Raw genomic sequence first — 14,639 nt, 5'->3', positions numbered from 1 at the left:
ATTTTATTGACCTTATAAGTAAAAAAATAAAACAGCTATAAGAACTAGGAGATGGACATGTCACTTGTAATAGGAAATGGCCTTTAGACAAGTTATATATTGGGTTTAGTTGTTTGCAACTGTAAGAGCTTTAAAAGTGCCTTTTGCCTGAAAGCAATAATAATAGAACATAATTATATCCTCTGGGAATACATCAAAATTGTTGCCAACGGCTATAAAGAAGAAACACTTGCTTTTGAAATGAGAGAGAGAGAGAGAGAGAGAGAGAGAGAGAGAGAGAGAGACTGCTTTAAATATGTGGAGGTCCAAAGTAATATATGTTAATTGATTTGAATACTATTGTGTTTTTTCCCATGAATAGGCTGAGTAGTGTAGAGAAGCATTTTCAACATGACGTCTAAATCCGATTTTGGTCTTTTTGCAAAAACATATCCAAAAATCCAGTAGTGAACATGGCCATTTTCAATTCAGAAATGTCTCTCGATTTATGTTGGAAGATGGGCGCCCTTCTCTTTTGAAAATTCACCTGTATTATTATTATTATTATTATTACATTTGTACCCCGCACTTTCCCACTCAAAGCAGGTTCAATGCGGCTTACATAATAATATGGATTACAGAGTTAATTATAGCAGACTAATAAAAGAGATAGGTAGGTAGAGATGGGCAAGGGTGAAGGGAGTAGGAGAGGTATGAGCAAGGAGCAGGTGATCATTGGAGGGGGGTAGAGAGGCGGGAAGGGGGATGGGACATGGGATAAGCACAGAGAAACTTGATGGGAGATGTAGTCTGGGTCATTGTCGCTGTCTCCTGGATATGTGTTGGGCAGATGGGTTCACAGGACTAGTCTGGGTCATTTGGGTAGGTCTGTTTGAACCGATGGGTTTTTAGCAATTTTCGGAAGGGTAGATAGATGCTGATAGATCTGATGCATCTGGGGAGGGCATTCCAGAGTTGGCTGCCTAAGAAGGAGAAGTTGGATCCATAGTAGGTTTTGTACTTGATTCCTTTGCAGTTGGGGTAATGCAGGTTAAGGTAAGTTCGCAAAGTTTCAGACATGTTTCTGGTGGGAAGGTCAATCAGATTGAGCATATAGCCCAGAGATTCACTGTGGATAATCCGTGGATTAATGTGTAAACCTTGAAGTTGATTTATTCTCTGATAGGGAGCCAGTGAAGTTTATAAACTAAAAGACATTTTTATATTAGGCTAATATCCTTAATACTGTAGCAAGTTTTAAATTATTGAAAAACTCAAAAACACTAAGATGGAGCCAGCAGTCCAGCAGCGAGAGGGGTGCTATCCAGTCTTTTGCATTGAGTGTCACATGTATGATTATCTCCCAGTTGGTGAGATGTTATATGTGTGTGCCCAATGCAAAGAGTTCTCTTGAGGCTAGAGTAGCAGACTTGTTGGAGCTGAGGGAGACAGAGAGGTACAAAGAGGGGACCTACAGGGATGTTGTAGAGAAGTCCCACCTCCAGTCTGGTAGCCCCTGTGCTACCTTGGAGGAGGGAGGTCTACTAGAAGGAGAGCATCACCCTGATGAAGTAGGAAGTACTCCTGTAGCCAGGACCTGCCCACCAGGGGATGTACTATCCTCTCGCACTGAGGATATGTCTCCAAATGCTGCCCAGGAGGGAAGGGTTAGGACAGCTGTTGTAGTTGATGATTCGATCATTAGGCATATATATAGCTGGGTGGCTGGTGGACGTGAGGATTGCTTGGTGACTTGCCTGCCTGGTGCGAAGGAGGCGGACTTCACGCGTCACCTAGATAGGATTTTAGATAGTGCTGGGGAGGAGCCGGCTGTCTTGGTACATGTGGGTACCAATGACATAGGAAAATGTGGGAGAGAGGTTCTGGAAGCCAAATTTAGGCTCATAGGTTGTAACAAGACCGCAAACGTCCCTCTGGAAATGGTGGCAGGCTTCAGTCTATTTCCCCTTTCCAATTGCTGTCCCAAAAACTGTTTCACCACTCCAGCTGCTCCAGTCGACAGTCAGCACACACAAAACCTCTTAAGGCAGCACAGCTTCTAGTACAAAACTGTTTATTCTTGTTTGCTTTTTCTCTCTCTCTCTTTCCCAAATATTCATTTCCTGAATATCCCAGGCTCAAACTCAGTTCAAAACAGGCATAGTCCCATTCACTGCCAAGGACAAAACAAACCACATAACTTCCTTTTTAAAACCCACATCTCTTCTTCCCCCTCCCCCCCCCCCAAAAGTCCAAGCCTCCTGGCTTTCCATTTTAAAGTCTCTCTCATAAGGTGGTTGCAGGCTGGCAGTTCACCTCCCTCTACACAGCAACTTGTCTCCTGTGACCACCCGCTGCCTTCACTCCCCCGCAACCTTGCACTAGTGTATAATTACAGTCCAAGTCCATTTGCTCCTCCAAAGCTGGTGTGCTGGAACCCCCTGTCTCTCCTTCCTCCAAGCATTTCATTAACTCTGTGTCTCTGGCAGCTTGTTGGTTCGATCTCTCTCTCTCCTCACAGGTGGGAGAAATCTTGTACTGATTTTTGACCCAAGGAAATTGAGTTTTTTCATCACTGCTCCCCCTCCTGGCCCTTGTCTGCCATAGCAGCTGCTCTCTCTAGTCTTTACCTTCTTTCCTTCCATGTGGAGTCTCTGGCAGCTTTTTGATCCTACCACCCTGATTCCTTCCCGCAATGACTTTTGGAGAATGAAGTGTTGACCCATACCTTATCCTACCCTGCTTAGACTCACCAGCCTCCTTACAAGGTAGAAAGCTCAAATCCAGATCCTCTAGGGTAGCATTTTGTGAAATGAATTCTCTGTAAACCTGGAGGATGTAATGGGGAAATTCTACAAACTGAAGAGTAGCAAATCTCCTGGACCAGATAGTATTCATCCCAGAGTACTGATAGAACTGAAAAATGAACTTGCAGAACTACTGTTAGTAATATGTAACTTATCCTTAAAATCGAGCGTGGTACCAGAAGATTGGAGGGTGACTAATGTAACACCGATTTTTAAAACAGATTCCAGAGGAGATCCAGGAAATTATAGACCGGTGAGTCTGACGTCAGTGCAGGGCAAAATGGTAGAGACTATTATAAAGAACAAAATTACAGAGCATATTCAAAAGCATGGATTAATGAGACAAAGTCAACATGGGTTTAGTGAAGGGAAATCTTGCCTCACCAATCTACTACATTTCTTTGAAGGGGTGAACAAACATGTGGATAAAGGTGAGCCAGTTGATATTGTGTATCTGGATTTTCAGAAGGCGTTTGACAAAGCACCTCATGAAAGACTCCAGAGGAAATTGGAGAGTCATGGGATAGGAGGTAGTGTTCTATTATGGATTAAAAACTCATTAAAAGAAAACAGAGAGTAGGGTTAAATGGTCAGTATTCTCAATGGAGAAGGGTAGTTAGTGGGATTCCCCAGGGTCCTGTGCTGGGACCGCTGCTTTTTAACATATTTATAAATGACCTAGAGATGGGAGTAACTAGTGAGGTAATTAAATTTGCTGATGACACAAAGTTATTCAAAGTCGTTAAATTGCAGGAGGATTGTGAAAAATTACAAGAGGACCTTACGAGACTGGGAGATTGGGCGTCTAAATGGCAGATGACGTTTAATGTGAGCAAGTGCAAAGTGATGCATGTGGGAAAGAGGAACCCGAATTATAGATATGTCATGCAAGGTTCCACGTTAGGAGTCACAGACCAAGAAAGGGATGTAGGTGTCGTCGTTGATGATACTTTGAAACCTTCTTCTCAGTGTGCTGCTGTGGCTAAGAAAGCAAATAGAATGTTAGGTATTATTAGGAAAGGAATGGAAAACAAAAATGAGGTTGTTATAATGCCTTTGTATCGCTCCATGGTGCGACACACCTCGAATATTGTGTTCAATTCTGGTCACCGCATCTCAAAAAAGATATAGAGAGATATACAGAGAAGGGTGACGAAAATGATAAAGGGGATGGGATGACTTTCCTATGAGGAAAGGCTAAAGTGGCTAGGGCTCTTCAGCTTGGAGAAAAGGCGACTGAGGGGAGATATGATAGAGGTCTATAAACAGATGTGAAGCGTCTATTTACGTTTTCCAAAAATACTAGGACTAGGGGGCATGCGATGAAGTTACAATGTAGTAAATTTAAAATGAATCTGAGAAACTTTTTCTTCACTCAACGTGTAATTAAACTCTGGAATTCGTTGCCAGAGAATGTGGTAAAGGCAGTTAGCTTAGTGGAGTTTAAAAAAAGGTTTGGACGGCTTCCTAAAGGAAAAGTCCATAGACCATTATTAAAAGGACTTCGGGAAAATCCACTACTTCTGGAATAAACAGTATAGAATATTTTGTACTTGTTTGGGATCTTGCCAGGTATTTGTGACCTGGATTGGCCACTGTTGGAAACAGGATGCTGGGCTTGATGGACCTTTGGTCTTTCCCAGTATGGCAATACTTATGTAATGAGTGGGAGATAGCCAGTTATCCTTTGTTGAATATCAGTGGATAACCAGTTAAGTGCTATTTAACCATTCAGCAGCCATTCTGGCTGGTTAAATAATGTTGAATATTGGGGGGGGGGGGGGGTTGTTTTTAAGCAGCATGATGCTGCATGGGAGTCCTCTGCAGTGGGGATGATGCTGCAATATTACTCTTTCAATTGCAAGAGAGGCAGGCGAGCTACAGATAGAGTTGTAAGATGTCATATTATTTCTAGCCTATTCTTAATTTTTTCATTATTTATTTGTCCTTCTTCTCCTGTAAATTTCCCTTCTGTCCTTGAAATTGAGTTTTTCACTTTGCATCAACTTCACTGAAAATAAATCTTCATTGAAATTTGCTAGAATTTTATTCATTTTTTTAACTTCACAATTCACATTTATTTAATATACCACATATCATAACAGCTAAGCTGTTTATAATAAAAACCTATTAAACCTAAAAAGGGAAATGGGAGACATTAAGAGAAGGCGGTCTAGGTTACAAAGGGGATATCGTTATTAAAAAAATATCTTATATATACCACAAAAGGGGGGGGGGGGAGGATTTACTGACAGAACATAAAGACAGTGAAACTGTTTTGCTGTCAGAGGAAAGACACAAGATCAACGCTTGGTTATTGTAGAATCAGCGAAATCCTTAGGTGTCCTTTTACTAAGGTGGCTTACGGTAGTGTAGGAGCGAGTTTTGGGCACGCGTCAATCCATATTTCAGCGTGCCTATAAAAAAAGGCCTTTTTGAAAATTTTTGCCCAAAATAGACGTACGGTAAAATGAAAATTGCCGCATGTCCATTTGGATCTGAGACCTTACTGCCAGTCATTGACGTAGTGGTAAAGTTTCACATGGTAATTGGGCAGTAATGAGCTACGCATGCCAAATGCCACTTGGCACGCGTAGCTGATGTGCGCCAGAAGATAAAAAATATTTTTCGGGCGCACGTTGCGGATGCATGCCAAAATGAAATTACCGCAAGGGCCACGTTTTAGCTGTGTGGTAACTCCATTTTGGCATGCATTGGGCAAGCGTAGACGCTTACGTGGCTTAGTAAAGGGCCCCCATTAATAAACAAGTTTTGAGGAGCATTTTGTATCATCTTTATTAAGGAAACCACAATCCAAAACATTAGAAGTAAGACTGTGGCAGGTGATCCTTAGTGCCCACCAGCTTTATATTTTTAACGTTGTATTTTTGTTTCTCTCCCCCCCCCCCAAACTTCCTTCCTTCCCTTAATCCCCCCCACCCAAAAAAATACACACACATTTTTTGATTTCATCTTGCTGGTAATCAAACACCAAGAAACCCACATCAGGCAACACACACCGCAAGGCATTACGTATTTGATTTGAAAAACCTCATCTATTGAGCAGCAAATGCCTTGCTTTATGAGGCAAAGGCAGTCATTTTAGAAGGTCTATTCACATTTCAGACATGCATAAACTGGTACTAAATGTTTTTCTTGATTAAATGTCTAAAGGGTCCTTTTACAAAGCTGCGGTAAAAAGTGGCCTGCGGTAGTGTGGGTGTGTGAAAATTGCCACAAACCAAGGCCACTTTTACTGCAGCAGGAATTTCCATTATTTTAAATAGAAATCATAAATGGCTGTGCACTAATATGGTGCATGACAATTTACTGCCTGAGCTCTTACTGCTTCCTATTTAGTAGGCAGTAAGGGCTCATGTTGTAATTGGACAGCAAGTGCTGATGACTGATTACTGCCGGGCGCGCCTACTCTGTGCCCCCATGCTAGAAAATTGAAAAATATTTTCTAGCGTAGGAAATGCCATGTGACAAACACAGAACTACCACAGGGCACCACTGTGAGCAACACAGTAGTGCTGTTTTGCCACATGCTACCCCTACCACAGCTCTGTCAATGGGCCCCTAGGTTCCTATTTTATACACACAAAAAAGATTTTGTTGTTGGAAATAAATGCAAATCAAACAAACAAACAAACAAACAAACAAACAAACAAAAAACCCTCAACCACATCCACCAATATGGTTTGAAGACATGAATGAATTCAAAATCATCTTCTTTTTTTAATGGAGGAAAAGACCTCAGTAGTCATGTGCTTACCGTCTAAAGCTATGTTCAGTAGCCCATCATATGGTGGCTAAATAACAACTCCTTTATCAATCATCGGTCTAAAAAAACCTCTGTATTTTTATGTTACACTTACTTCTCAACTGTATTGAGCTTCAACAAATTCACATTGATACCATATTTACTAGATCAAAGAAACACTTATCTTCAAATTGGGTTGTCTTTGAGATATCATAACCATATTCTTTGTCATAGGTCCTAATAGTGTCCTGCCATTTTACTTTTAGTCTTCCTCAGGGGACAATCTTAGGGCAACACTACTGCACATCAGTAGGTACTGTGATTGCTCTCAAAGCTCAAATTCTTTTCTGAAGTCGATTGCAACTGTTGAAATGAAACTTCCAGCAAAAAAGGCCACATCTTTAAAGTGGACCAGCAAACAGGTCTTCCCAGCCCTGGAGTCTTCAACTACCATAACCTGGTAGTAGGTAAGAGGGAGTCTGATTTGATAAATATGATATCAGTATGAATTTGTTGAAGCTCAATACTTGAAAATTTTTTTTTAATTGCAGTTAGAAAAATAAGTGTAACATAAAAATACGGAGATTTTTTACACCGATGATTGATAACGGAGTAGTTATTTAGCCATTATATGATGGACTATTGAACATAGCTTTAGATGGTGAGCACACAACTACTGAGGTCTTTTCCTCCATTATAAAAATAAAATGATTTTGGATTCACTTATGTTTTCAAACCATATTGATGGATGTGTTTAAGTTCCTATTGTACAATTCTGGGATATGCACATCAAATACTTAAGTGCATGCAAATGGCAATGGGGCATGGTCTGAGTGTGTTTGGGCGGGACTAGGATGTGCCTAGAAGATACTCATTTATTCCCCATTTCAGAAGGGGAATAAACATTGATGTCCTAACAGATCGACAGGAGGATTTACACCTGTTACTAAGCATATTTAGATTTTGGCAAACTGCTCCATTTGAGCAGTACTCTACTGGAAGGATTAGGGGGGGGGGGTGGGGTTCCCTTAATCCCCCAATGGTTAATGTCCCCTTCAAAAAAGCCAAACATCTGAAAAATGTACATATATATTTCCAAACTGGCTAAGAAAAAAGTGTATGTGCTGGCATATGTATGTTTATGTTGCAGTTCTCCAAAATAATTGTGTATGTGCTGGTTTTGAACCCATTTAAAATTTTTATGTTTTATTTTCTAAAAATGGATGTTTTTGCTGCACACACTCAGCATATAAATGTCAATTTCTCCAGTGCTTTAGAACAGCCTCTTATGTCAGCAGATTCTGTTCTAAAATGCTAGTGAAATGAAATGTTCTGACTAGGTCGTGTCAATTGCAACTTTTACATCCTTTCTAAAATGGGACTAAAAATGTTTCAATAGTCTTCCCACACTATTTCAAAGGACTAGCTCCCACACTGCACCTGTCCATCATAGCCATATGAAATAATAACGCTTTATAGAGCTTGAGTGAAGTCAGTGACCTCCAATGATCAAGCATACTTCTATGAGCTATGAGTAATGCCTCTGGCAAAAATGTTTTTGCCCTCTATTAATTGATAGTAAAAAACAAAATCAAACAAGTCCAGACCAACCATGATCAAACAGAATTATCTGCCTATCATTAAGTTCAGAAGACGTGCCCTAATGATGCTGTGTTCTCTCAGCACTTTAACACTGTTCTTCATTCCTGAAACCCACTTGGAACTCAAACTAGGGAGTGTTATGCACTCTGTAAAAATTTATACTCTGACTCTTAATACATAGCACTTTCCAAGTAGGAATGGACACAGAACTTTCTGCTAGGTCCATTTGCATGAGAATTTATGCTCTAGTTCCTGCTGACACTTACTGAAAATTGTAGATGAAAATGAAATGCTTTGATGTCCCCATGCATACCTCCTACCCACCCCCACCCTCCCACCCTGTCAGACTTTCAAAGTAATGCTTGGATGTTTCACTTATATATACTATTTGCTACCACATTTGCTTACTTCCGATCTGACGAAGAAGGGCAACCTTCGAAAGCTAAGCAAGAAATGTATTAAGTTATGTCCAATAAAAAAGGTATCATCTTATTTTCTTTTCCATGTTTTATTTTGTTTGATTTCTATTGATAACCTCAAGAGTGGACTAACACGGCTACCACACCTCTCTACTTGAAAATTGTAAAGCAATCCCACTGTGGTTTTTGCTGAAGAAGCCATTTATAGTGCTCTAGCAACCAGAATCTAGTCAAGGATCCTCTCTAAAGGCACTCCTCCTGCCGTTCCTCAACCTTCTCATTAATTTTATCGAATTGTAAAGTTTGATTGTGACGCTATTGAAATAAAGCAAACAATTCTCTGGGATATTTGATATTTCTTCATTAGTTGACTAGATGTCGTGAACTCCTTCCATCACCTAATGCAGCCTTTGCCAACTATAACCCTTTCGCTGTCCATCATCTGAAAAGATCTAATTTCACCCCTTCTAGGAAATCTAGATTCCCTCAAATTAGAAATATCCATGCCCTTATCCTCTCCTCTCCCAGTTCAAAACCTTCACAAGCCACAACCATACCCTGCTCCCCACTCTATCATATAATTCCTTGTATGGGGATAAATACTCTCCACCCTCTCTGAATCACAAACCCCTAGCTTATGGGATGCACTAATTGCTTATCCATTACAACTGGGATACAGTAAGATGTACTATTTAACCAGTCAACTACATGCCTTCTACCTGCAGCTATATTGTACAGCCTAAGATCTGGTTCCCCCAATCCACCCTTATTCCTGGGAAGCATCATATGCCTCAAAGAAAAATACACCTTCAACCCTGCATACAATTCCACCAAATCCCTCTGCACTAGACAGAGATTAACTGCAATGCATGTATGGTGATGTACCCATTGGGAGAATATGATCTTAAAAGACAGAAATACCCTTCCCAAAAGTGAAATTTGTTGCTCCACCCACCGTTTAAAGGTTTCTGAGGTATCTTAATTAGTGGGTTCACATTTGCCCTGTTGATTTAAATCGGATGGTGTCTGAGAAGCCCTTCCATACACCTGAAGAGGAAGCCCCCCCCCCCTCCCAATTGGCCAGGTATCATTCAAACAGGCATACGTTTTTAATTGGTGTAAACAATTTTAACCACATTTGTATAATAAAGATATTTAATTCTAGCATTTTGAGTATTGCTTGCAATTCTTATAATGTTTCTTTTGGCTTATCTTATCCAAAACCACATATTATGGGGCACTGAAAAGGAAAATTAATCTGTGCAACACATCATGCACAATCAATGTCATTAGCACTCTGCCCCTGCCTGTGGGTTGAAAGGTGGCAGAGAATAAAAAAACCTGCAAACCCTGTTTAATCAGGCTAAAAGTTCACGGACATTCGAGGATACACAGGTCATTAGGAGTGGAGGAGTGGCCCAGTGGTTAGGGTAGTGGACGTTGGTCCTGAGGAACTGAGTTTGATTCCCACTTCAGGCACAGGCAGCTCCTTGTGACTCTGGGCAAGTCACTTAACCCTCCATTGCTCCATGTAAGCCGCATTGAGCCTGCCATGAGTGGGAAAGCGTGGGGTACAAATGTAACAAAAAAAAAAATTACCTCATACCTAAATGAAAGAGGGTGGTTTTCTACATTTTTACCTTAATAGCTAAGCAGTAATCTAAGTAAAATCAGGAGCAGGAAAACTGCCCTCCCCTTGTGGATAAATGCATCCATGCTGTGAAACAGTTTGGGAAGTTGGATGCACAGGAATTTTATTTTGAATAATCCCACATGTGCTTTTAGTATAGACATTGCACCTGCAACGTCTGCAAGTATAAAAGCACTGGTGGTGCTATCAGCCCCCGCATTTTCACTGTAAAGCTACATGAAGTTCACTTGCCGTCCCCAAGGTATAAAATAACCATTTTACTCTAGGAACAATCTGGCCTAATCCCTATGGCAGGCTAATTCCTCTACTTCCCTTGCAACCTTTCAGTCATAACTTTATTTATCCTGCTAACTAGACAAAAGCAGGTATGGAGGAAGCAGGAGCCAGTGTTCAGTACGAGAATACAAAGGCACATAGCTCCAAAATGTGAGGGTTTCCCTGGTAATGTTGCCTCAGAGTCATGTGCTTGCAAAAATATCAGAGGGAGAGAGAGTGTCAGCAATATAGAGGGTCATCAAGAGAGAAAATCAGAATTCAAATTTAGCATACTGTACTTGAAATCATCCTTGCCCATGTTATTATATCAGATGTAGGTGACATAAAATAAATTGAGTGAATAATACACTGGCTGTTAGAAAAACTATAATAAGTACTGAGCATTCTATCCACTTTGCCTACATCATTACATTTAATTGTAGGTCCTGATGGACTTTGTTGATTGATGGTTAACTGTCTCATCAATGGTGCGATCGTTGGGCCACAAAATCACCTTCCATTCTCTGAACCATAGCTCCCTAGGTATAAAGCAATGATAACTGAGTGAATCTTTAAGGGAAAAGATGTTTCCTGTTACCCTCAATTCTGCCTCCTTATGGCCTCAGTACTATACATTGAGCCCCTTGACCTTATATAAAAGCTGGTACCCCATATGTTTCAGTGTTAAGAGCTAAAGTCTGGCTGGATACTAGAGGCTGTCTCCTGATAAATGATGATGTGACCATGCCTTGTTTGTGTTTCCATGTCATAAATATATAGTGTCAAACACACTGTGAATCAAATATACACATTAACAGACCACTTCTTGTGTATTTGCTGAAATGAGAGGAAAAAACTCATACTACTCTGGCTCAACTCGGTTGCTTAAACCGGAAATATTAACAAAGACTGTGAAAATCTGTGAAAAAATCTCTGAGCCCACAGTGAAAAAGTAACCATAGGCACAAAAACCTCTCATGGAATCTCTTCAAAAATATCAAACCCAAATTTCTTCGGCAATATTATAAATCAAAACCACTTATCTGTGCTAGCTGCTCATGACATTGCTGAAGACATTTGGGTTTGATATTTTTGAAGAGATTCCATGAGAGGTTTTTGTGCCTATGGTTACTTTTTCACTGTGGGCTCAGAGATTTTTTTTTACAGATTTTCACAGTCTTTGTTAATATTTCTGGTTTAAGCAACCGAGTTGAGCCACAGTACTATGAGGTTTTTCCCTCTCATTTCAGCAAATACACAAGAAGTGGTCTGTTCAGTGGCGTACCAAGGGGGGGGGGGGGGGGGCGGTCCGCCCCGGGTGTCAGCGGGTGGGGGTGCTCCGCGAGAGCCGACAGCTTTTTTTTTTAAATCCGTGCAGCGATGCAGGCAGCGCCTCGCGTCTGCCCTGCATGAACTGAAAAGAGAAAATCGCTTCTGGCGTCGGGCCTTCCCTCGCTTGTTGTCCCGCCCTCGAGGAAATAGGAAGTTACCTCAAAAGAGGGCGGGACAACAAGCGAGGGAAGGCCCGACGCCAGAAGCGATTTTCTCTTTTCAGTTCATGCAGGGCAGACACGAGGCGCTGCCTGCATCGCTGCATGGATTAAAAAAAAAAAAGCAGGGTGGTGGCTTTAGGGTGAAGAGGGCTCAGGGCTCTCGACAGAGGGGGGGGGGGGTTCAGAGGGGAGAAGGGGATTGGTGAGGGTGAGGGTGCTCAAAGGGGATTGGGGAGGGTGGGGGTGGACATAGGGGAGAAGGGGATTGGGGAGGGTGGGGGAGCTCAGAGGGGAGAAGGGGATTGGGGAGGGTGGGGGTGCTCATAGAGGAGAAGGGGATTGGGGAGGGTGCTCAGAGGGGAGAAGGGGAGGGTGAGGGTGCTCAGAGGGAAGAAGGGGATTGAGGAGGGTGGGGGAGCTCAGAGGGGAGAAGGGGATTGAGGAGGGGAGTGCTCAGATGGGAGAAGGGGTCTGAAGCTGGAACTGGGATCTGACAAGGGGGCAGGAGGGAAAATGGGTCCATGCCTGGGGCAGGTAGGAGAATGGGTCTGGGGCTGAAAAGGGGGGATGCAAGGCATGTGGTGGATGAAGGGGGCTGGAACTGGGGGCTGAAAAGGAGGGTATTTGGGATAAGGGGGCTAGTACTGGAACTGGGGGCTGAAACGGGGCAGGGGCTGAAACTGGGGGCTTTAAAGGGGACAGGGAGAACTGGTTGGGGCTGAAGCTTGGGACTGATGGGAGAAAAGGGCTGGGGACTGGTGGGATAGTGGGGCTGAAAAGGGGGGCAGGTGGGAGATGTGGGCTGGGGCTGGAACTAGGGGCAGGTGGAATAAGGGGGCTGAAAAGAGGGGGCAGAGAGAGAGAGGAGACAGACCCTGGATGGAAGTGGGGAGCGTGAGGGAGGGCAGACCTTGGATGGATGGGAGAGGGAGGGCAGACGGATTGAAGGGGCAGAGAGTAAGGGCAGATGGTGGGTGGAAGGGGGAGAGAGAAAGAGGGCAGACTGGGGTAAATGGTGGATGGAAGGGGCAGAGATAGAGGGCAGATGTGGATTGAAGGGAAAGAGAGAGAGGGCAGATGTTGATGGAAGGGGGAGAGAGAGATGGCAGACTGGGGCAGATGGTAGATGGAAGGGGCCGAAATAGACGGCAGACAGTGGATGGAAGGGAGAGAGAGGGCAGACAGTGGATGGAAGGGGCAGAGAGAGAGGGCAGACAGTGGATGGAAGGGACATTAGAGAGGGCAGACACTGGAGGGCAGAGAGAGAGAGAGAGAGCGAAGACAGATGCTGGATGGAAGGAAGACTGTGAAAAGAAGATGAGGAAAGCAGAAACCAGAGACAACAAACTGTAAATAAAATACATTTTTTTATCTTAACATGTAAATAAGGTAATCTTTTTATTGGACTAATTTTAATACATTTTGACTTAACTTTCAGAGAACAAAACCCCCTTCCTCAGGTCAGGATAGGATAATGTAACATCACTATACTGTATTGACCTGAGGAAGGAGATTTTGGCCTCTGGAAGCTAAATGTATTAGTCCAATAAAATGGTATTATTTTATTTTCTGTATTTGTTTTATTTCTATTTGTTAATTTGTAAAGTGGTGATTGGTGTTAGTTTTTTCAAATTTACATCTGCTGTCTTTATATTTTGCACAGTACTAGGGGACAGTTTCTGTTTCTGTGGTGTTGCATTGTATGCAGAGTCTGGCATCGGGGGTTCAGTTTAATTTTTGTCTAAATAGATTACTTATTCTATAGTGGATTAGGGTGTATCTGTGTTTGTGAAAATGACATGACTTTCAGTTGGCATTGACTGCAGGATCCACGATCTGTACTAATCTGTCTGTTTTCGTTTTACAATAGGTGAATTGATGTTCTAGTGCTCACTGTAGTGTTTAAAATGCTTTCCTTTTCCTTGTGTGACTCGTACAAATTACTGCTTAAGGTATGGTAGAATCGCTCTATAGGTCCTGAATGTTTTGTATTCTCGGTATGCCTAGTACTGGATTTGGGGGGGGGGGTGTTAAAAAATGACCGTCCCCGGGTGTCAACTACCCTAGGTACGCCACTGAGTCTGTTAATATGTATATTTGATTCACAGTGTATTTGGTTATATAACTGATTGAATAGTGAATCTGATCCACTGTGGTTACACCTACAAAAAATATATAGTGGACTTAGATAAAGTAAAGAGCCATAAGATGATAAAGATGGAAGTTACCATTCCTCCATTTGGAAAGCCCAAATATCTAAGGTCCCTCTGTCCACATGTATGAAGATGTGACAGATATCCACAAAAGCAAGAGTGAAGTGCATCACACAAAAAAACGCTCCTCCAAATACAATCAGGAAGGACTAAAGGATACTTTTTGAAACCAACAACAAGCATTTGTCCTGTTATTCCATCTAAGATGCCCAGTCCATCATTTTTGCATGGTTCTAAACTATGTACATGACAAAAGCTTATTCAATTGGCGGCGTTCAGCATTTTGCTGTCCACCGCTGGCATTAAACCAGGAAATTCAATGCCGGACCAAGTCTGGGCTCCAGAGCCGGCAACACATAGCTGGTTAAGTCCAATATTCAGCACTTAACCGGCTATGGGTTACCACATAAAGATAGGACTGACTTTTATGTGGTCCTATTTATGCAGTTAACCT

The sequence above is a fragment of the Microcaecilia unicolor genome, chromosome 10 (assembly GCF_901765095.1).
Source record: "Microcaecilia unicolor chromosome 10, aMicUni1.1, whole genome shotgun sequence".
Classification (NCBI taxonomy): Eukaryota; Metazoa; Chordata; class Amphibia; order Gymnophiona; family Siphonopidae; genus Microcaecilia; species Microcaecilia unicolor.
The sequence above is the reverse complement of the archived record's forward strand: the minus strand, read 5'-3'. Positions refer to the sequence as shown.